Below are 23046 nucleotides of genomic sequence, written 5' to 3' on the forward strand. Positions count from 1 at the left end.
AACAACACAAATCTGTTCATACAAACACAAATGTGTTCATGGAAAAAATAGACATGGCAGTACCATTCTGAAGCCATTAGTTAGTGAATTTAATGCTAAACAAAGAACAGGTAGTTACACAGTTTTAGGGAGGTAAAAAAACAGAAAGATAGAAAGGAACTTCTAAAAGTGACCACTCTCTTCTGAATTTGTCTTATCCAAAATTATATCAAAACAACATTTGAAACTGAACCATCACATTCAGATTCCAAAGTTCACTCTACTTTCTTTTTTTTTTTTTTTTTTACAAACTCTATGATGATGGGAAAACTTCCTAATTGAACCCTTCAAATGATTGATTTTAAAGATATTAGCTTAGTACATTTCAACTAATTTACATACAAGAAGTGCTTTCTTGCATTATTTAAATTTATTATTCAGGAAGTTTATTATTTTCCATTCATATTTTATGAAAGACAGACAGGAAAAGATATCCATTAAGCTTTGGTTTTTAATTTAATTTTACTGACTGCTTTCTTTTACAGAAAATAAAACACTGAGAAGTAAAATTACTTTGGTGGTCTCAATTTAGTGTCGGAGCTACCGCAGTTTTAGAGTCCAAGAATAAGTTGTAATTCTCAGTTCTACCCCTTTACACATTGGGAGAAAATTGTTTCTTTTGAGTTTCTGGCCATCATTTTTAAGTTGAGTAAAATGACTCCAAATGTTGGGGCTCAAACATGAATATACCGGTGGATGGTGTGCTGAAATGCTAAGTACTTTGATCTACAGAATCAAAGGAGATTGGTATGCCTCCAAAGCAATTTCTCTCTAACATTCTGCCTTTCTGTCTCCTGTCCCTCCTTTTCCTTTGAAGCAAACCACAGTTGTCAGAATTTCTCTGACCGAATTTGGATCATAGAATCAAGAATCTCTTTGTCCCAAAACCAGATAACCAGATTTTTTCAGACAACCACATATTTTCCTTCCTCCTTGAAAAATAGCATAGGAAATGCTGCACAAAGAACCCAGATGAACGAGAAAGGACAGGCCTTGATGATTTCCCCATATGTGTATTACCATGAAATCATATTTCTTATCCAATCACATTTCTCCACAACTGTCCACTCTTCACGGAACCTAAACATAAAAGCAGTTTGTTCTGGGTCTTTGGGTCATCATTCCTGAAAGTTCTTATGTCACATAAAACTTTTATTAAATAAATTTGATTAAGTTTGTTACATTTACTCTTCTTAACTTCCTACAAACATGATGGGTGATGAAACGTACCACCTCTTCAGTACTGTACAGAAAGACTGAATTAATAAATTTCACACTGATTCCAAGTATTTAGCAGGTTGTCTAACCTTTAGATCTTTCTTTCTATTCACTATGAGACTTACCAAATTGAAGTAATGGAGCCAGCATTTTAAATCATACTGGTTGATTTCAAACAACTCAATCCTTCAGGGTTTAATTTTCTCTGCTATTATTCTAAACACTGACAATACAATAGTGCATGTTCTTCCCCAATATATCACAGTATTAAGGTTGAATCAATGAGAAAGTGGATGTATATGACTTTTAAAAATCACAGTGTTCTATCCATCTGGAAAGTGATTTATAAGCTTTTATTTTTCACTGAGCTTTGGCTGAAACTTAATCTCACAAGCTACAGATTTCATAAAAGTAATTACACTCTCACCCTAACAACTTAAATAATAGTACATAAGAGATACAAGATGAAGTATATAGGTTTTCAGTGTCAAGTTTATAACTTCTTCTCAAATAGTTCAGCAAAAGCAATCTATCTACCAACATACATATGTATCTCTCTACCTATCCATTACCTACTGAGAAATGGAGTCAAAACATTGATGAGAAGATACAGATTAAGAGGATGTCATTGTTCATTGCACTACATTTTCAATCTCACCATAATTTTGAATTTTATAAAAATAAAAGTATGGGGGAAATATGAATAAAAGTCATTTGTCTTTATTTACATATTGACTGAAACATATCAGTTGGCTAGTTACCTATTGCTGTACTCTAATTGTAGCTATCTTGGGTGAGGCATAAAACTACATTTATAGACATTGTCTTATTTAAGCCTTACACACCTAAATTATAGATATTATTACATTTTCTAAATTCAAATACTGAAGTCTTGTGAGGATAAACAATTATCCCATGGGTGGAACAGCCATGTTTTACTAAGAGAAAGAGAACTTAATAAGGACAGAATTATTGTAAAAATCTTAAATTTCTGAAAGTGGTCATAAGTCTAAACTTTTGAAAAAATTTTCCAACTCATTACATCTCATAAAATATTATTGGAAGAAGTCTGATGAAGCAAAGATGAAGACATGAGGATAATATTTCTCCACTACTGTGTCCATGTTGCTCCCCTTAGCTAATACCCAAGTGCAGTTGGTTCTCAGTGAAACAGAGATGCAGCGAATGAAGCACTTGAATTGAGTTGCACCTGAGCTGTTTTATTTTTAGTGCATACATTTATTCTTATTTACTTCAGACAACTCAACCATATTTATTGGATATAAAGCATCAGAAAATTCAAGTAGAAGGCAGATATAAAACCCTAAATCAGATCATGATATCAGAAAACTGAGTACAGAGCCTCACGTGCTACCTTCCCAACAAAGGATGAACATAAAATACTTTCAAGGAACAAAATGGCCTCAAGGAAAATGTAGAAAGAGACCTCAAAGAAAAGGAATAGTCAGCAAATTGAGCAATGAAGATATCATATTACAGTGCCACATGCATTGTTATGTTTATAGCAGCAAAATTTACAATAGATGAATCTCAGAAGTAGCTTATATGTCCATCAACAAGTGAAAAAAAAATTTTAACATGTATTGTTATACACAATGAAGTACTACTCACCCATTGAGAAGGATAAACTTGTATCATTTGTAGGCAAATGTATCCACTTTGAAACTATTATGTTAAGAAAATGGAATCACATGAAAGAAAAACTATCATATGGTTTCTCTTATATGGGAAACTCAAAATATAAATAAAGAGCAAAATAAAGATAATAAGAAATAAATAGATAAATCTTTTGTAAATGAGATAAGAGCCAAAAGATAGAAGGAAGGAGGTAAGAGAAAGAAAATGAAAATAAATTAAGATGTGCTATGTACATGTTCCAACTTCCCAAAAAGAATGTAATCATATTCTGAAAACATGTAGTAATAAAAATGAATATTAAAAAAATTCTTCTTTTGAAATGGTTTAAAAAGTCAAAATAATGATTTGGTGGGAAATCAAGATTCAAGAGAATAGAGACAGGCAACTCAGTGAAATTAGAAAAACCATTCATAATATGAGTTAAAAATTTAGGAAGTAAACTTCATGAGAAAGAAAAAATTTTGGAGCTGAAAAATTCATGAAGTAAAGTGAAAGCACCATTGAGAGCCACAACAACAGACTGGATTGAGATGTTTATGAGACTAAAGGCAGGTCTTTGGTAAAAATCCAGTCAGGAAGACAGAAAAGGAGGAGGCTTACAGAAAAAGAAACAAGCCTGCAAGTCTTACAGGGTATCATTAAGTGAATAAATATTCACCTTTATTCATAATAGAGAAGAAAATTTTTAAAAATGGAAAATCATTCTTAAAAATAATAATACATTCAGATCTACAAAGCATGAAGTATTCCAACTATGTTTTATCCAAATTATCCTCTTTGCAATATATATAATCTGTCCAAAATCTAATGCAAAAGTAATTCTAAAAATCTCAAGAGAAAAACAAAACACAATTCAGTCACATATAAAGAAATCTTCATTAGAAAACATTGGAGTTCTCAAGAGAAGCCCTACAGGACCAGAAAGAATGGAAAGTTCACTGAAAATATGAAATAAAAGAAATAAGTAAGGTTATCAAGGGTTGAGGTGGGAGGGAGGAAGGGAAGGGAAAAGGAATGAAAATGGGAATTAAGAGGTGTGATTTACGTGTACCAACTCCCCACAATGATTGTAAACAGTATTTACCATGTATATGTACTAAAGCACTAAAATAATAAAAATAAGATTAAAAAATATACTGTTAGTCAAGAACACTACACCTAGGAAACTCATTCTTCAGTAATGAAGGGAAACTTAGGCCTTTCCAAGACAAACAGAATTCAAAACCATCAGGCTAACCTTAAAAAAATGCCTGAGGAAGCCCTATATCTGGAAATGAAAGAACAATAAATACCATCATGAAAATATTCATAATATAAAATTCACTAGGAGAACAAATACTAGATAAAGGGGAAAATGTATGAAAATGTATAAACAAAGGAAAATATGATGTCACAAAGATGAATACAGAGGAAGAAATTTTAAAAATTAAAGCAACCAGAAAATAATTTGGAAAATAAAAGGAATTATTCTGTATCTACCTATAACCTAATAAGCTGAATGTAGTTTAAAAGAAAAAGGAAGTACTAATCCCACTTCACCAGAAAAGTCAAAAAAACAAAGGAAGGAAAAATGCATTGACTAAAAGAAAAGGATGGAAAACTACATTCTATACCAAAAAAAATGAAAATTGAATACTTATAGCCAAGAAAATACACCATTAAATTAAAAATGAAAAGTTAATGATGGCTATTGAATAATGATAAAAGGATCAGTTAAAGAAGAAATGTTAATTACAGATATATAGATGTTAACAGTTTGGACCTTTACATAGAGCAAGGCTTATTCTCTATCCAAAGGGAAAGATAAACTCCAATATTATTGTATTTTTGGATTCCATGTCTTCATTTTCCTTTATGGAATGTGAAATGCAATGCTCAGAGGCATTAGAGTTGATTTGCACTGTAGACCAAATGGACCTAAGAGACATTAACAGAATTTTCATGTAACAGTTGCAAAACACATATGGGGAATAATAAAATTGAATCTCATTTCACATCATGTACAAAAATCAACACAAAATGAATGCAAGTATTAAATGTAGTTTTGAAAATTTGAAACTAAAGTACTGTGATAAATCATAAAGAAATTACAAGGCATTGATGTAGGGGAAAAAAAAACCATGAAAAGTAGAGACAACACAAGTAAAAATAGCTAAATATATTATGTCAAAATAAGGAGTTCTGTGCTGAACAGGAAATAGTCAACAGAGCAAAAAGAAAACATGAAAGACAATATCTATATTGTCTTTATGAGGACAACATTTATAAATGACTCACTTATTAAGGGATTAATATGCAGAAAATAAAAAGAATCAACAACAAGTCAAATAATCCAGTAAATAACTGAACAAACAATTTAAGTAGGCATTTATCAAAAAAGATACACAAGTGATCAACAGGTGTATGAAATGAACTTTTCAATATAATTAATCAGCAGGGAAGTAGAAATGTAAGACAACATCTTATACAAGTTAGAATGTCTTTAATCCAAACGAGAATAACAAATGCTAGTAAGGATGTGGAAGAAAAATGGGAACCCTTATATGCTATTGGTGGGAATGTAAACTAGTATAACCTTTATAGAAAAGTGCATGGAAATTCCTTAACATAGTAAAAGTATATCTATATCTATATCGATATATCTATATTGATATATATAGTTAGATAAATATCAGTATTTATCCAAAAGAAATTAAGTCAATATGTCAAGTTCAGTGGTACTTGAACTTCTATATATATTGCAGCAGTATTCCCAATAGTTGATAGGAGGAAGAAACAATATGTCTATACACACATGCACAGATAAAGAAAATCAAGTCAAATACACAATGGAATATTATTCAGCCACTAAAGTAATGAAATCCTCTCATTTTGAGTAACATAGATGGAAATGGTGGTTACTGTATTATGCTGGTCACACAAACACAAATGCTGTAAGTATCATTTATATGTAATAAACTTTAAAAGTTGATTTAGCAGAAATAGAATAATTTTTACTAGAGACATGTTTTTGCTTAGGGTTTTGCAAGGGGAACAATATAATATAGACACATATTTTATAAGATTATTTATAATAGTCACCCAATGGATCATATACAAAAATAAAGTGCAGGAAATCTGTCCACATACTAAAGCCCAAAGAATCCAGCTGAGGGCCTTGATCCTACAGTAATGTCCTGCGTGAGTCCGGCTGAAGACCTAGAACCCACAACAATGCCTCCCACAAATCCATTTGGAAGCCTAGAGCCCTTGACAATGTCTCATGCAGGCCTGTCTTATGGATCTGCACTGTGAAGGTCCAAAGCTCAGTGATGGAAGCTAGAAAGTCTGTGCAAATGGGATGAATGTCCTATGCCAGCAGCCTGAGGGATCTGAACTGAGCTAGGAATCAATGCTCAAAGTAAGAACCAGACCTCCCTGAAAAGTACCACAGCCATCTTCAGGAAAACAGAGGTCCTGAGCTCCTCTGCTGATGAGGACAGCCGAGTTCCCACCAGGAAACCCAACAGGACAAACTTCTCCAGGAGGCTGAGTGGTGCATCATCTTCCCTTCCAGAGCCAGGAAGCGATCCTCAAAGTGAGGACCAGACCTTCCCCAAAGTGAACTGTAGTCATTCTCAGTGACAACAAGATCCCTGAACTCCTCCTCTGAAGAAAACAGCTAAGTTCATCAGGAAAGCAAGCATGACAAGGTCCTCCAGTAAAATAGCCAAAGAGAACTAGAAGCTCCCTAACCCCCGCTTAGCTTCTTTACAGCTTTCAAACAGCTTCCAGTAGCTTCCCAATAGCTGCTCCTCTTCTTCTCCAGTTCTGCCTCTTGTACTTCTGGCAACAATCCTCAGGTGGCCCTCCCACACTCAGTGCCACACTGTTTAATTTCAGCTAGGTGTTACAAATTGACCACCAGTTGTCAATCCACCAGAGCAAGGAGGGAAAAGAAAAGAGGGTGGAGAGAGAGTTTTTGATCAATGGGTAACAAAACTGAAATGAAAGCACTAAGTTCTAGCATTCAACCAAACAGCAGTGTAGCTATCGTTTACAATGTGTTAGGTATTTGGGGGGCTGGGGATTGGGGGGCTGGGGATTTAGCTCAGCGGCAAAAGCGCCTGCCTGGCAAGCACAAGGTCGTGAGTTCGGTTCCCGGTACCGGAGAAAAACCAAAACCAAAAAAAAATTAAAAAATAAAAAAATAAAATACAATGTGTTAGGTATTTGGAAAGAACTAGAATCCACCAGTTTAAGAGTTCTGAGCACAAATACAGTAGTGCCTTGATCCACCATCTTAAATCTTTCCGTGATTCTGGTTGAAGAATTTGTTCTGCTGGTACAGCCGGAATGATGGAATAATTCTGTAACCGAAATCATGGAAAGAATTAAGTTCGTGAACTGAGGAACCACTATCAACGAGATACCATAGTAAACTAAGTAGACGGAAATGCTAATCACTGCCCAGTAAATATACCTTTTATGTGCCAATTAAAATATTTTTGTTTGCTTTTTTTACGGGTACCGGGAATCAAACTCACGACCTTGTGCTTGCCAAGCAGGCCCTGTGCCTCTGAGCTAAACCTCGAGCCCTCAATTAAAATATTTTTAAATGAGTGAGTAAAAAGGCTCTAACAATCCAGTGAGTGCTAACACATTTCTCCTTCGCACAGCACAGTATGCTCCCAAACAAGTGAAAGGAAAAGTCTTGTTGGCCAGCATTGTGCAGCGCTTTCTTCTACAGAATTGTCTTCCCAGTTACAGAAGGCTAAGCGCATACTCCCAGAAATGACAAAGTTTAACTTTATCATAACTGTTTACGGAAGTTTGAGGAACCTTTATGATAATCCTGTCTTTGTGGCTTCAATTTTCCCCTCATCCTTTTCTTTTGAATCTTGCTCTTCTACTTATTTGTTAGAAGAAAAACTTTGGAAAGGAGATTTTTTTAACAGTAAAATAAAATATTCTTAAAATTACGATATTTTTATGTTTTGTCATTTTTAATAAATTGCCACAGACATTTGTATTAATGGGAGATTTAAACACCATCTAACTCAAATTAGGTCTTGTTGATGCACTTGATTTACACGCTATTTGTCTTCCCACCTCATTTGTTAAAAATGAAAAAAATAACTTATTCCATTAATTAAAAATGTGATTATGATAAAACAACTTTGTGTGGCCATAATAATTAACATGAAATAATTCTTGCACATATAATTCATATGATTTCTTAAATAACATGACAGAAGAATAATTTTATATTCCATGATGTAAACAATGAAGGAGTTGTTTTGGAAATCTATTCCCTTTGAGAACTGCTTTACTCAATCTGTATTATCCCTGTTTCAAACTGTTGCAGTCTTTTTATTCCACGTTGAATATTATTTACCTAGATATTTCTAACTCAGTGCGATCTCTCATGGACTGAGAGAAAACTCAAATGCAACTCCCTGCTTCAATCTACTCTCCGTGTTGCTGGGATGTATAGATATATAGAGATATTTATATCTCTATATATATGCAAATACATAGATATAGATATAAATATAGATAGATAATATAGATATAGGTATAGGTATAGGAAGTATAGATATATAGATATAGATAATAGATATATACAAATATCTATATCTCTATATATATGCAAATACATAGATATAGATATAAATATAGATAGATAATATAGATATAGGTATAGATATAGATATAAGGATAGGTATATGTATAGATATAGATGATATAGATAGATATATGTAGGTAGATATATACACATATCTATATATCCATATATACAAATACATAGATGTAGATATAAATATAGATAGATGATATAGATATATATAGATATAGGCATACATATAGATATAGATAGATATATACAAACATCTATATATAGATAATGAATATAGATATATAACAATATATATGTACAGATATATATGTGGATATATAGATATACAGAGAGAGACGTATATCCATTAACAAGTATGTATAAAATAATATCTTTCACCCATTGTGATGTAAATTTTAAAAACATGTTAGCCTCATTGCACTATATTTCCTAGGATTATGTATATGGAACAAGCCTTGCAAAAGAATACCCATCTTTGAAAGGCAGAAGCATAAGAAAAAGTCAAGGACTAACAGATGGTGCTACAGTACTGAAAACAAAGAACTTCTACACCCAGGCAATAAATCCAGATATAGTGATGGCTCATATGAAATGTCAGCATGGTAACATAAGCACTCAAACCTACAGCAGGATAAGAGTTCTTAAGATACAATGAATAATAAAATTTTCAGATGTGACATGCTTGTTGTCTGTGGTTTAGAATGAAAATATACAATAGCTTTACATTAAGGTCACAAAGAAACATCCCTACAAAACGAAACTGGATGAAACATGGTAAATGATTCAAAGTCTCTGAAGTACCCCACTGTTGTACATGAAATAAAGGCACTTTAGCAATGAATGGGCTTTTGTATAATAACAACAGTCACTTGTCCAAAAATAGTCTACAAGTCAAAATAACCTTGCTCCTTCCATAATCCTGGATGCAGTGACAAGAGTGTCCTTTCCAAACTAATAGAACTAATTATGACAATTATATAATTATAATGGTGGTAATGATCATAATGACAGATGTATTGACATTTGCTATATTTGAGGTACTATATTATGCAGTATTCTTACTCAGCTTTATCTAGTTTTTAGAAAAACACTAGAATGATAGTCATTACCACTGATATTACAGGAAAGAAAAACTCCAGAAGCTGTGAAATAACATTGGCAAAGTTAAGTAACTAACGAGTTCTGAATGTAACATATGCATTTTGATCTTTACGCTGTACTCTTCTCCTTATGATACACTTCATCCACTGTCTGAGGCTGGCAGCAGTCACAATAAAATGTACTTATCTTATTTTTCCCTCTAAAAGAGTGATTAGTAGAAGAGAGGCTAGTAGTTGTTGCTATTCACTCTTACTGGGGTAGAAATAGTGGGGTTCTTGGTATGAAATAACTATCTGCCTGACAGAGTCTAGGTAAAATGTCAGAAGAGTGTTGTTGTATGAGTATTCTGAACTGCTCTCCAGGGAAGGGGTCACATGAGTTTGAATTGGGCTCAACAACCTTAAGAAATAAGTAGCCACACATTTGTAGGCTAATTTATGGGGGTACACAAACAGCTGTTGATACAGATGCCACCCTTCAGCAGTGGCTCCCTTGTGGACATGGAATGGAACAAATGCATAAATAATGATGCATAAGGGATCTTAGGTGTTGGCTTAGCCTCTACCATTTTCTGTGGTGACACTGATGGAAGGCCCTCTTGCCCTTTTCTAATTTTTTCCCAGTTATCTCTAAGTCTCTCCCACATAAAGCGTGAACCTTCACTCTACTAAGCTATGTGACTCTGTGCCTTGGGAATTAGTTTGGTCTTTTGCTTTCTTTCCATTCTGTTGTTAATCATAGATTAGAACATGTATCTGTTTGACATGTCTTAATCTTTCAGAAAAAAACAAACAACTTTCAAACTGTCATCTTAAAATAGGATAAAAAGCAATGGTGAATGTGATTATAAGAACAAATACAAACTTCATCATAACTGTGCATTAATTTATGTCTACATCTATGATATAATGAAGATGATAGGCTTAAATAAATTAAAAGTTCTTTTTAAAGAAATTAAGTGGTAAGATAGCATTATCATAAGTTGACAGTTTTTCTATATAAATGTGTATATATTCTCTTTATATATATTCTCTATGTACATATATATGTTCTCTATATGTGTACATATATGTTACCTATGCATACACATATGTGTATAGATGTGTAGAATATGGGTACATATATGTACGCAACTATATACATGTATATACATTATATTCAACATGTATATATGTGTTGTAACATAACAAACATATAACTTCTCAGAATATACAACAAACAGTACCAACATAGTATGAACTCTACAACTTGCTACCCTCATTCATTTGAAATAATTTTATAAGAAAATTTTTTTTTTGTTAACTGCCTCCCCGAGTCATATCCGCCATAAGATTTCTCATTTTTAAATATACAATTTTTAATCTGTGGGAACTTAACTTTTTTCTCCAAATGTCAGCATAATACATTTAAAGTCTTCCCCATAACACAAGAAAAATTTTTCCCCATTTTTGCCCATTTCCCGTAGAAATTATGTGAAATTCCCATCACATAACCAACCTGAGGCAACTACTCTTACTGATTTACCTCTTCTATTTATTTCATGTAAGTAAAACCATACAACATATGGTCTCCCACCACTGAACTCTTTCACTGGGTGCAGTGTTGAGGTTCCTACGCAGTGCATAGTATAAGCAGCAGTGAAGTAAACAAAGAAGCATCTCCTTTACTCATATGACCAGCCCTGAACTGGTCCCAGGACAGGCTGCGCTGCTCAACAGCCCTGTAACCAGAAAGAAGTGGAGGCTTCAAAGTTAGATGAGAGTGAGTTTGAATTCTAGCCCCTGAAACTGTTCTTACAGTTGTAAAGCTTCAATTTCTTTAACAGAAAAGGAGGGATAATTAAACATGACTGTCAGGACTGTTGTGACAATTAAACAAAATAAAGTTCAGCCTGACAATAAGCAATGAAATTTCTAGCTGTATTTATTACTGTCCTCAGGGATGGGGATGAGGAGAAGTATTTCTTTTTTTGAATGAGAATTACTAACCATGAGATCCAAAAGAAAAATTGATCAGCGGAACAGCACTTCCTAAACCAGGCATGATAGCCCAGGCTTATAATCACAGCAATGTGGGAGAGTGAGGCAGGCAGATCACAAGTTTCAATACAGCTTGGGCGGTGTAACACCTTATGGAGACTATATTTCAAAATTTTACAAAGATAATAAATAAAGAAAAGAGATATAGTTTACCTCAGTGTGAAGACCCTGATTTCAATCTCCAATACCAAAAAAAAAAAACATACTACTACTTCTACTACTATCACTACTACTACTATTACTACTACAACTGGCAATAATTAGTAATAATAATAGTAATAAAATAGTAATAATAAATAACACCTCCTGGGGGTTTTCTGAGGCAGGAGGACTGCAAGCTCGAATTCCACCTGGGCAAATTAGCAAGACTTTTTCAGAAAATTAAAAAAAATTATGTCTCTCAGTGGGAGAGTACCTCTGGGCTTGATCCCAGTACCGCACAAAAGTCAACTTATCTTAGGTTTTTGCTTTTGTTTTTCTTTTTTTAAACTTATATGTCTTTTCTAGTTACATCAGTCTTTTATTTTCCTGCAAAACAAAAAATTCAAAACTGTGCCCCTGGAAAACTATTATTTTTCCCCTAACTTTCAGTCAGTTGTGAGAAATTATAAGTCCTTTACAGAGGAATGAGCTAGAATTCCTCAAATGAAGGAAACTGTTAACTGTCTTCACCTTGCTGGAGAAAGGGTGTCTATCTGAGGAACAGCAGCTCTATCTGGATATATCTGAGGAGCTGTCTCAGGAAAGGGCAAGCATAGTTATTTTATTCCAGACCAGGAAAAATGAGAAGGGATTGCAGGAAAATAGTATGCATCCCAAAATTATGGAAAATTATTTATTGCATATCAAAAGAATTTATTCTTTGCCTCGTATCAGCTTCCTTGCCACAGATTGAAAATGAGCAATATCAGACTTGGCTGCATTAACACACCCCTCCTTCACTGAAGATCAAATATAAGCAGTGAGTGACCATTAAAAAATCAGTTATGTCTTGAATAGCTTGGGATACAGGTGTTTTTCATCACACAGTCACATTTCTATAAGACTTTAAAAAGAGCTACCAATGCAGTGTAGTTACAGATGGTAGTATTATCTCAAGATGATAGGAAAAATATTTTGGAGTATGAATGGCTCCAACCAACTGCTCCTTTTAAAATTGTTTTCCTTTGAAAAACTATAAACATAATTTCTGTGGCCCTGAAGATATGTTTATTTTACAGTGAACAAAAGGAAAGGCAACTGTTTCTGAAAATGATGGTTTTGCTTTAAGAATCTGAATCTAAATGCTTGTAGCTCAAGGGAAATGCAGAAAAGCCATACAGTAAGGACATCTACTCTAGTCTATGCTATTTTTCTTCTCATCATTCCCTGAATCTTCTCAAAATAAAACTCTTGTTCCATTGGGGAATTTACTTTCTCATTTTGATGAAGGTCTTCTAGACCTGTAATATGAATACCCTAGCTATAGATTTTGGGTTAGCATCCAGTAATTCCAAGTCATAATTCATCTTAATCTTGATCCAGCCTTCTTGCTGGACTGAACAAGAGTGAACCTATTATCTTTGGACCTCTGAGAACCTCTCACCTCTTAGTTCATAAGATTCAAATACTAGGGGCTGGGGATTCAGCTCAGCAACAAAAGTGCCTGCCTGGCAAGGGCAAGGTCGTGAGTTCAATTCCTGGTACCAGAAGAAAAAAGAAAAAATGATTCAAATAATATACTCATTTATTTCTCTGAAGCAAGATTTTCTTTCTAGAACCAGGAATCTTAAAGAATGAATGAAAGATAGGTGATATAAAGTCATATTTTGCATTTAGCAAGTTTCAGAGGCCAACTCAATTTCTGATCTCCTCAGGCAAGTGAGCTAATGCATTTCCATTTTTTAATGTTTTCTTGAATTGAATCTATCTTATGTAACTTGAATCCTGACTAACACTGGGAGTCCAAGAGACAAATACTAACACACAGTATTGGTTGAGTTGAGGTAAAAGAGTAATTAATGAATGTTTCTTTATTCCTAAAAAAGGAATTTTTATGACAACACTTGCTATTGAACCGTGTTTGAACTATTGTCCTGCGAAACTTCAATGACATTCAAGAAATGCCTCAATTTTTCAAAAATGATAGAAAATTAGCAAAAACCTTATGAGTGTATAGGGTACTTATAACATTCTTTCTTGAAATCATACATAACAGGAAAATGTTCCCCTGTTTTAACACAATCACATGCAAAAGAGAGAAACAGATTTTTGACAACAGATGAGTGTTTCAGAAGCCAGAAAAAAATGGAAACCTAATTTCCCTGGTTCCTCCCAAATATATGTGATGAAGGAACAAATGGATCCAAAAGGTAGTAATTCCATGGCAATGTGCCTTCTATTGTGAGAAGCCAAATGGCAGAGATACAGTTTACCAAAGCCTTCCTATTCTTGCCAGGTTTGTGGTTTGTCTGAATAAGGAATAAGTACAGAGACATTTGTCTGGGTTCTAAGAATAGTTTTTAAACTTAATACAGTAAAAGAATCTGCCAAGAATGATAAGTATGTTTGAGGTGAGGGAGAGTATTTTAAGGGCCATTAATGCCAATGTGTCTTTTACTATAATTGTTTTATTTAGACATTCATGTTATTAATTTGAAGGACTATGATGAACCAATCGAGTAGCATGCTGACACTTGACACATACGACAGCAGAATGTGTTTTCAGTGTTTGTCTGACAAAGAAAACCCAAGCTTGCTGATGGGAACACTACTACTTAGAGAAAGGGAAGCTGTCTCTGCCATATTGTATGAAAATGGTTATAGAGAAGCATTATTCACATTATCCTATCCTATTACTGAGAATTAAGTAATAATTGCAATTACTGACCCATTGACATCAGACTTACACAAAATGCACATGGATGACAAATCGAGGACTCACTACTGAATATGGAAACTGGAAATGACTCCATGTTTTTACCTTTCTTATCTTTGGTACATGCATAGTTTAGCTCTGTTGAGAGAAATGCATTAAGGACTGAAAAAAAAATTTAAAACATATTTATGTGGAAGCACATAGAAAGATCCATTTAACTACAATTTGTTGAATACCCACAAGGAGATATTTATATTCCTGGAAAGGGTTTCACTAAATGTCAGTTAATTAATCTTTAATAATGAGATTTTAGACATCAACTGCAAGGCATCTTGGTACAGATAAATTTTTTCATCATCCTTAAATAGTTTTGGCAACTGTTACTCCTTTGACAAATAAAAGTCAAGTTGTGTTTCCCAACAAGTAGTCAGAAAGAAGTTGCATGGCTAAAGATATGGAATTGTGTTTAGCATCCCTTCTGAAAAAATGCACTTATTAAGCGATATATGACTGAGGGGAAGAGAGGAACAAGACCTAAGAGGAAAGGCCAACAGAGGATGGTAGGGGAATAAAATGTGTGATGAATTTGTCTGTGTGTGGCTAAAAATGAAGAAAAAAATACTTTTTGGAAAAGAAAGGAAGATGAGACAATGGTACACTAATTGCCTACCAATTAGAAACAGTAGGATGATGTCAAAGAGTTTCCTAAATTGCTGTTATTTTCTGTTTTCATTAAAGTTTACAATTATCCTTTATTCTACTCACCAGAATTTCATTACCCCCATTTTTGTCTGACAGTATAATTCAAATTCAAAGGCTTCATTAGGAAAGAAGTTAAAAAACTCTGACAACTTCTTTGCAGTAGATAATCTTCACAGTGAGCAATTCAGTTCATTCAAGAGTAACCACTTAGAAGTTTTCCCTTCATGATGAATACTGTTCTCCACTAAGTCTCTGACCTTACCAGTCTTTCATCCTGCTGGTTTAGTAACTCTTTCCCCATACAAGTGCTTGAGTTTTAAATTGCCTGCTATCTAAAAGTATAGCATGTCTGCCAGGAAATATTAATTCATGTGTACACCAAGGGATAAGTTTCAAGCTTACAAATTTTTGAGATGAAAGAAACCAGAGATAATAAGTTCTCAGTAAGTAAAGAATACCAGAAGTTCATTCCTTTTGCCTCTTGTTTCTGATGTGCTAGCGTTTCTTCCTATTTCCTCTCTAACTAAATCTTAGACACATCCTCCTCCACACCCTCCTCTCTACCAAACCTTCCTCCTGGACTTCTTTTTTTCTTATAATTAAAAACTTGTTAAGTTAAAGAGAAGAGAATGTCCCATCTGTAATATATGATCACTTTTGATATCTAACCAAATTCCTTATCCCTCTCTTGAAGTGTCTGATCATCTGTGCGTATCATTAGTAAGAATCTTGTGAGTGGGTTTCACCAGAATCCTCTCCTTACCCATGTTGCTTCTTCTTACTAATTCTATACCCACTGAATCCCAGGCTTGACCATCCATCTCTGCTTGTTTTTCCTGTATTCAGAATTGAGTCATTCTATATGGAGGTGCTGTTCCACATATTGTAATACGTTCTGGATAAAATATATTTAGCATTTTACTGTCCAGTTTTGGTTTTCCTTAAAGGTCTATTACACCCTCCCTTTCTTTTTTGCATTGCTCAGTAAAATTGAGCTGACTTCATTTGCATCTCCTGTTCATAATCTTCAGTTCTTCCTCTGATTTATAATGTGTGAATCTCTATTCTTGAACATAATGAAAGGATCCTGAACCAGCCTCTTGGCTTAGAAGTTAGAGGTAAAGACATTTGAGTTCCTGAAAGTCCTCTATGTAAAAGTAGAGTCTCCAAGAGAACTCAACTGTCTTAATGCCAGGGGAGGTGGTTAGGTAAAAGGCTGGTGCTATGGGTGGTAAGAATTTACCTGTAGGAAAGGAATATAGAAAAGTTAAGAGTTTATTGATACAATGCAAGGGAGCAGCAGCCAAGTTCAGAAACAGACTGAGCCATCAAAGTGAAAGACCAAGATTTATTTTATATCAGTGTGGGATGGGGGCTAGAAATGTCATCTCGGGGATACTTCTGTCAGGTCATGGTTTTTCCATAGTCCCTCTGTCTCAATTTTGAATACACTATATCCAAGTGTTCTTTGAAGATTGACATAAGGTTTTTGTTTGACAGAGTCCAGTGCCCTTGGCATTGCTAGAAACATCCTTCCACATAAAATTAATTTACAAATATATAAAGATTAACTAATGTCAGTTCTCAAGAAGATCAGAATAAAGTATGTGTTTGTATTTACTTTTGGTACTGTCTAAGAAATGATATTCTCTAAAACCCAACAAGTGTTTTTAATCATCTAGTGATATATGCATCATTTTTGTGCATAGCTTGCAAGGTGGAAAGTTAAGTTCTCTCTCAGAGTGTCATCCCTCAACTGTAAAGTGGTCTTTAAAGAAACAATGGTAAAATAACCATGATTCCTTACACTGAAGCCCCTTCCTGGGAGAAACAAAAGCTGATATTCTATTCTCAGAGACAATCATCTGCCACCACTGTCAGAAAGTGTCAAGCAACTATCAAATGTCCTGTCTATTCTAACAACTTATCTATCTTTCCTAGTAAACCCAAATCATTTGTTTTTCCATAAGTGCAGAATTTATTTATTTATTTATTTAGAAGTTATTTATTTTCCCAGAATGCTTTAAATTCCAATGACAAGTCACATATTTAGTGATCTCTCATATATATATGAGATCTTACATATTTAATGATGGTATTCATATATATATTTCCTTCTATGGGCTAATTTGCTTTTTAGTCAGTTTACATTGCATAACCCCACTAACTGAACTTTAAAAAGGAGAGAAGAAGAGTAGGAGAAAAATTCTACTTTCTAAGAATACAATTATAGGGTTAAACTTCTCTCCTCAATCTCTCCACATAGCTCAAAGCATGTTCACATTATATGATGAAAACATCTTTATTTTATTACATTTGAAAAGGCAAAACCACACAAGGCACTATTATCATCATTGGTTAGAAGTTTTCCTCCATGCCTGATGAAATCCACTGTTCTTCACACTATTATTCTTTTTTAAAATTTTCCTGTTTTATCACATGTCTGAACATATGCCTACAACAAAAGAATTTCTATGCCACACACTATTTTTTCAAGGATCAGATTGTTACAGTGAAGTTCGGTAGGGGATAGACACACTTGGACATAAACTCCTCAAATAATAGAGTTCTTAAACTTTGGAAAATCCTTCAGGCTCCACTCAAGGGTATTTGGGGACCTGCTTGTCAAGAATAGACTTTAAAAATAGAAGGGAGCCCTTCCTGTCAATAGCATCATAGGTTCAAAATGCCCAATGAGGAACATGACATTTATCTCCCCTGGAAAGGACCACACAGCCTGGGAGAGGCATGAGAACCCTTCAAGGCCTACTCGAAGAACCCTACAAATCTCTTCTTACCATCCAAAGAATACACTTCTCCTCTTTAACGTTCTACAAATTCCTTTGCTACCAGCTGATCAAGGAGGAAAAATTGAGCTCCTTTTAAACTTCCAGCCTTGTTTGTTAGGCAGCTGCCCAAGGACACTTTTTCTTTTTGCAAAACTCTGGTCCATATTATTGGCATCTATGTATTTACACAGTGAGTCTTTGCTGAAGAGCAATAGCTTCCACCACAGAAAGGTAGCAAGCATGTGCTTAAGGCCTATTAATTTTAAATCATTGCTTGAATTTATTTACTTTCATAAGAACAATGTTAAGTAGGCATCTCTGAGACCACAGGAGGAACTTGAAGGGTATCTAGTATAAGCACCTTGTTTAAGGTCTTGCATCCCGTGAGTCTTACAACTGGAATTCAAACATTTTCATTATAATGCACATTTATTTTTAAAGCAGTTTCTGGAGTTTATTTTTTTCCAATAGATCATGAATTTTGATTCTGTAATAATAAGAAAGTAAAGGAATTTCCTCTTCATGTAAGAAGGAGGGAGTTGTAAAAGAAATCTTGCTATGTTACATCTTACACTCAAATTGTTTTTACCAGCTGTATTTTCTTCTGAGTCCAATTCAGCAAAATAAGGGAATTTAATTTCAAGATAAGAGCATCCAGTGTGATTTAACTTGAAGAAAAAGAAAACATTTCAGAGAAATAACTATTTTACATGAGTCTATCTCCAAAGGAAGTATCAGTCGGGCCTCTTGCCGCCTAAGCAGTTCTATCTGCTCAAGAAAATATAAATCATTGATGAAGGAAATGAAGTAAACAATGCTCCAATGAATGGAGTAGCTATTTGGGAGCTGTCCTAGTTTGTTATCTCAACTGGAGTACAATAAAAGGACACAGAAAGGAATTAAAGTGGAGGCAAGCAGAAGTATAATTTACTGAAAAATCATGCAAGATCTTTCCAGGCAGATTAGAGAAGACACTGAAATATGATGTGTCCAAGAAAAGTCCCGATTATAAGGAAAATCTGTGTGAGCGGTGGGGGGGAATCACTGGTCAGGGAGCACACTGTAGTGGACAACGATAGCTCAGGTTGAGACAAGAAGCTGCACTAGTCTGGAAAAATCTCAGATTCAGAACAAATATGTGCTTCAATCTGACTTTTACATATTTTTTTTTTAAAAATTGAGTATTCTATATATATTCTGCTTTAAAATTTGCCTAAATTATTATTTTTTTATTCCCTGTAATGGTTTGATCAATCTTCTATTCTTACATCTGGTAATTGGAGCAACTTCATTGAACATAACTATATGTAATGTAGCAACCACTGTTAATACCTATCATTTGGTTTGAAACACTGTATCATTTTTAATGTCCTTGCTATTTTTGTTTGTGTTTTGCTATTGTTCTTTTTGTGTACTATTTTCTTTTTAATTAAAAAGAATTTGTCTTATCAAGTTGTTCATAAGGAAAACATATCTCATGTCACTAGGACCTGCCCATGGGCATGTTAAAATATCTTTAAAAATGACTACTTTTTCCCTAAATAATAAAGAACTAAGAACACGATATAGTAGCAGTTGGTAATGAATATCTTTTTATGCATTATTTTATTATTGATCCCTGTCTATACATGTCTGAGAACATACTGTTTATAAGCATTATATTTTTTCTTAACATGATGTGATCATCTTTTCTTCAAGTTATTAGTATTTTTATTTGTATGAACATAAGTTTTTCAGTGTATCAGCACATGCTTGCAGTACATAATAATTACATTCTTTGTGGAAGTCGGTACATGTACATAGCACACCTTCTTTCTTTTATCATCCCCTTCTTCCTCCTCCCACAACTTTTAAAATGTCTAATATTTTAATGTATGAATGTTTTAGTATTGTATAAATATTTCTTTGCTATTGAGTATTTCAGCTTTTCTCCCTGTGACCAAAATGCTTTTGTATAATCTGCATGCACATCAATAACTTTTTTATCTGGTTATATTTTCAAGCATTCTGGGTCAAAAATGATGCATGAATATCTTACACATATCACATATTGCCTTCTTAGTATAAGAGGTCTCTCCATACTGTTTAATGACTGAGCCTTGTTTAAATTGACCCATAGAAGCTACTCCATTGATTCGAGCTCAGTAATAATATCTAAGACAGAAATCTAATTAACAATACCTGCATTAATGAATGTTAGACCATTGGTGCTGGGAGACAGATCGGATCAAGCAGTCCTACTGTCCTCCTCACTCTCGTGACCTCTGGTTCTTGTGTTTCTAGCACCAGTTCTCAGTTTGCTGCCAGCCCCTTGATGCCAAAATTTGAAGTTTGGGGAGAAAGGATGCCAAGAAAAAAACCCTGAAGCATGAAGATGGATTGGGATGATTTGTAATTAGAAGCAGGGGCAGGTGGAGAAGTTCCTCTGAAAACAATTTATTTGAAAAGAATCTCATTCACACAGGGACTATCAAGTGAATGGGAAAGTTTCTGGGAATGTTTGATATGGAGCTTACGTCCAGATGCAAAGCGAATATTCATGCTTCCAAACCTGAGGGAAGAACATGGTGTTGATGCTACAGGTAGGGAAGCCTTTACTGTGTTGATCTAATTCAAGAGTTTAGAATAAAAATGACCTGCACTAAGGTATTTGGAATAAGAAAAAGTAGAACAGAATTGTTTAAGAGGTTGAACTTATATACCTGTAAGAAAAATAAAACATATCTATTTCTTGATAAAAGTGAAATCAAAGAATCCCACTAGATTAATTTCAATCATCTTATTTAAAACAACTGGGTCATATGCAAAATAAGTCAAAACAGATTCAGAAAAAATGAATCTACATTTTTCAAAATGAAAGAAAAACATGTGTCATGATTTAATATGATAAAGTCATTTTTACCCTGTAGTATACCAAAGTCCATGAAATAGTGTATTTTAATTGAGATGATGTACTCAGTGAAAGGGAGAGTGCATTTCCTCTGAAGATCTGTTCATTTCACTTTTGTTATCACAACCATTCTAAAGTGGTCGGTGAGTCAGAAATTAGAATTTATGCACGTTCATTCTGGTTGTGACAGTTGTTTTATTTGCTTGAGTGTATGCACTTCTGCTTAGGCTTCCTAAGGTTATTTTAACTGTGTAAGCCATCACTAGCTTGACTACCTCAGGAAGCATGAAGAATATTAGATGATCTGCTCCACTCTTTGTCTAAAAGCTTAAAAGCACTTTGATAGTAATAAAAATCCTGACAAGAAATAAGAGAACCGAATTAAAGCATTGCTTTGCAAATCACTTTCTTTTCATAAAAATAATAGCACTAATATTTAACTTTTGGTTACATTTCTTACGCACCAACTAAAGAAATGCAGTTATTTGAACCTCATTTTAAATGACCCATTTTGCTAAACAAGTACTTTCTTTCTATGAACCTGAAATTTTGGTACATGTGAGAAAGTGCATACATGACCCATCCAGAAAAAGTTCGTTGGACAGTGAGCTTCTAATTGGTGTCTGTGTGTAATGATTTTATACTCATGTCACCGCATTTTTTTTGTTGGAAAGAGTATGTTTCATGAAAATCCTCATATTTAGTCATGGATGGGGGTTATGAATGCATTTTTCATTATATTCTGGCCTTAAAACCTTACAACAGAAATGTAATAAATGTTTTAACTACAGATACCTATATGCAGAGTTCTACTAAATAGTCAAATGTGGATCTGTTCTTGACATGGTGGCATATCGCTATAATCCAAGACACTGGGAGCCTGAGCCAACAGAACAAGTTCAAGCCCTGCCTAAGAAACTTGGTGACTTAGTAAGCCCCTGTCTCAAAATAAAATAATGAAAATAAAGACTGTAGGGTGGGCCTTAGTGTGAAAACTCACTGTGAGTTTAATCCCCAGTTCTGGCAGGGGGAAGGAAGTATGTTCTTAAGGACTCCCAACACAGAGGTCTTAGATAAGAAGTAAATAAAAGAATATAGTGGAGTCCTCCTTTCTTTCTTTCAACATTCTGCTATATCTTTTTCTATCACACAATCTTCTTACGTTTTTGCCCATATGATACCTTCTTTGCTTCTTTTTGTCAGAAAAAAATTATCTTTTCAGCATTCAACAATTAAGTACTCTGGGCCATTTTTGAAAGACTGCATACTCATTAAAAGTTATTTACATTTTTTCTAATATAGAAAAGTCTTAAACGCTGATAAAAAGGTATATACTAGATGGCATTAGTAAGAAGGCATTGAGGCTGCTTGCTGTGATATAATACTTTAGGATAAGAGCAGCCTAAATTGATATTGTTGGGAAGGAGAGAATAACAAAAAAGCATTTAAGAAGCTGAATACATATATTCTGACACAAACACAAAACATGTCAAATGCACTTTGACAACACTCTCCTAACTATCCTTCTTACTCTCTGCCTACACATGGGATAATATTTATGTGCCAGGAAAGAGGAAAAGAAAATAAGACTCACTCCCTAGGTTTGTGTCAGTCAATGACTGACAAAGTCCATGGTTTCTTTCTTAGTTTTCTTATTTTGATTTTACCTGATGAATTCTGCCAGAACCCTATCCGTTTTTATATTACTCTGATAATTTTTAATATTTTTCATAAATGCAGTCTCAAAGTTCTGATACCACAGAGAATAATAGCAAACCAAATTAATGTCAATGTCTTCCTTTCTCACAAATAAGAAAGAAGAAAATGCTGAATTGTCCTAATTTCACCAAAATCAGAGGCTCATTTTCTCCTTCCTCTCTTTCATTTCCCTCTAGCCACACACTTTGTTAAATGCTAGTTGCTAAGATAAATAAGGAAGAAGGAACAGAGTTTTAAGGAAGAACACTGACCAAGAGTCAAGTTCAATGCTAATTAGACCAATCAGGGTTTTGAACTTGAACCAGGTCACATGTTGGAATCACAGGATTTTCAGAGATAAATTAGAGATGAGTCTCACTTTATGCAGGTGTTTGAGCTGCTGAGATACATCTCCAACCCTGGAGTCTCACTTT

At 34.1% G+C, this 23046-nt stretch overlaps 1 long non-coding RNA gene across 2 annotated transcripts in view; it reads left to right on the forward strand.

The window, feature by feature from the left end:
- LOC102011333 overlaps nt 1-23046 on the forward strand; it is an 84871-nt gene that overhangs the window by 56708 nt on the left and 5117 nt on the right. The window contains exon 2 of one of the 2 annotated variants that reach the window (XR_001234147.1): nt 20308-20606. This is a non-coding gene — a long non-coding RNA (uncharacterized LOC102011333). The remainder of the gene's footprint in view (nt 1-20307; nt 20607-23046) is intronic. The other variant, XR_261043.1, reaches the window with a different exon arrangement.

The sequence above is a fragment of the Chinchilla lanigera genome, unplaced genomic scaffold (genome assembly GCF_000276665.1).
Source record: "Chinchilla lanigera isolate Chin_1 unplaced genomic scaffold, ChiLan1.0 scaffold00023, whole genome shotgun sequence".
Classification (NCBI taxonomy): domain Eukaryota; kingdom Metazoa; phylum Chordata; class Mammalia; order Rodentia; family Chinchillidae; genus Chinchilla; species Chinchilla lanigera.